We start from the raw sequence: 2,604 nt of genomic DNA, 5'->3' as shown, positions 1-2,604 counted from the left end.
AGATGTGAATAAGAGACAGATTATAGCTATGTCACTGTTTTTATCTTTGCCCAATGTTGCATTTTGAATGTGATTAATTTTATGACCGTAGAAACTAAGAGAAAAGAGAATGAAAATATATTATATATATACATAAATATCTTTTGGGCCATAAATATTTGTTTGGTTTAAGTGTAAATAAATATTATATTTGACCTAAATTGACACTTAGCTCATCATTGTAAGGGTGTATATATGGGGTGTATGTTTTCTGGGTAGCCAATTGCATGTTTCTATTCAACATAACAGAAACATTAACCCACAAATAGTGGTTTATGATATTCCCATTCATCTTATAAGTCTCCCCCCCCCCCACCGTCTTTGAAAAACGTTCCGCCGGCCCTGCAATGGTATAACATTGTCAACCCCTTATAGGAAACATTTACGCTACCTCACTGGAAATGACGGCACTAACTTGGACTACAGACGGTTGCGTAGTATTCAAGTCTTCCATTTGGCTTATTCGGTGCGTTGTAAATGAACTTCCTACACATCTACGGAAAGAAAACATTTTATTGATAGGTCTGTGGTTTAGAAACCAGATATGAATTAATTTGTCAAGCCGTTTATTGATGAGTGTTGTAAGTTAGAACATGAAGGATTTACGTTTAAAAATGAAGTAACGCCAAACAGAGTAATAAATTTGGTATGCTGCGCTGATAGTCCATCTCGCGATATTGTTAAAAACTGTAAGCAGTATAATAGCAAACACAGCAGTATAATAGGAAACACGGATGTGACTGGTGTTTGCATGAAGATGTCACAATCGCTCAAGCAAGAGGAAAGGACTTGCAACACGTTACTAAGTTAATCGAGAATACACTCTAAGAACAGCTCAACAGCAAAGCAGAATTCGCATTAAGGGCAGAAGAGGAAAAGACCATCGTGATGGTGGGCGTGAAAAGGAGCTTCCATAATAAGTATGTTACCAACATGATGTTGTTAATGGGTTCACCCCTGAGTACATTCATTCCGTTTGCCAAGGTGTGATTAGACAAAAGTGCAACATAAGACTACATTCTGCAAATCATTAGAAGGATATTATCTTGGTAGAAAATTAATGAAATTGATGTTAGATATATAGTTTTAATCATCCCACCATTAGAAGGAAAGGCCTTTTAGGAAGGCTTCTGAGTCGAGAATATTCTTATTTTATAGTCTAATCATATTAAATGGTATACTTCCACAAAAAAACATTTCTTCCTTCAAACAAGTAGCATCTAATTCAGTCTTAGAAAGGAGAAATTAAGGAAAATCATTTAAGCAGAAATAACATTGAACACATTTGTTCGTTTTGAGATCTTGTAAACAAAATTGGACCCAAAACAGAACCCTGTGGGATACCACTTAACACTGGGACTTTACTAGATAAACATCCATTTATTGAGACACGCTGTGAACGTCCAGTAAGATATTCCGCAATCCATTTTAAAGTTTTATCTTTAATACCATAACTACATAACTTGCCTAGTAAGCGCTGATGAGGAACGGAATCAAAAGCTTTTTTGAAATCAAAATAAATACAGTCAAAACTATAAGATTTATCAATATAAGAAGACCACAGCTCATGTACCGCAAGTAATTGGGTTGCACAGATATAACCACTTCTAAAACCATATTGCTCCTTGCATAGTAAATCATTTGTCTCAAGATATTCCATAAGATAATCTCTAATGATCCGTTCCATAATCTTCCCTACAATCGATGTTAGACTAATCGGCCTATAATTAGATGGAGTATTCTTATTACCCTTCTTTAGAATCGGAACCACCCATGCTTCCTTCCAGGACGAGGGTACAACTCCCTCTAAGAAAAGCTTATTAAAAATAAGTTTTAAAGGTAATGATATAACAGATCGAAGTTCAAACAACACTTTTGCATGTAACCAATCAGGTCCTGCAGATTTATTAGTATTCAAATTAGACAGAATCTGCAAGATGTCTCTGCCTCAACAAAGGAAATATCGTCCACCAAACACGTATCAGCAGAAAAAGATAGATTAGGGATATCTGAGATTAGGGATTATTGCCTAACATCCCTTTTTGTTTTAAAATTAAAAGCATTATGAATTGGAACTGATGAGTAATGGTTTTAACATTTGGTATTGTATTGATTAACTATTGTATGTATTACAATATATATTACAATATATATACAATATTATATACTATAATATATGAGTTATACTTTTTCTTTATATATATATATATATATTGTGTAAAAAATGATGATCCAATTCAGCTTTAATGAAGCGTAGGGATATCTTCTCATACTTCCTAAGCAAACAAATTGGCAGGTCTTCCGAACTAAAATCCTTAATGATGGAACCAAACGGACGCAAATTGATGAAAAATACAACACATTTTAAGAAAAGAACTAAGCATTTAATTGTAGTAAACATGTTTCGGGTGTATGGTAGTGTACAAATTCAAATGTGGTGGATGTAATTCCACCTATATAGGCTATACTAGCCGACACTTGAGTACTAGGATTGACGAACACCTTGGCAAAGACAAAAATTCACACATTTTAAAACATCTAAATGAAAATAAAAAATGCAAAACA

This window comes from Anneissia japonica, unplaced genomic scaffold (assembly GCF_011630105.1).
Source record: "Anneissia japonica isolate Jap-2015-1 unplaced genomic scaffold, ASM1163010v1 scaffold5067_len495651_cov149, whole genome shotgun sequence".
Classification (NCBI taxonomy): Eukaryota; Metazoa; Echinodermata; class Crinoidea; order Comatulida; family Comatulidae; genus Anneissia; species Anneissia japonica.
Note: the sequence above shows the minus strand (reverse complement) of the source record.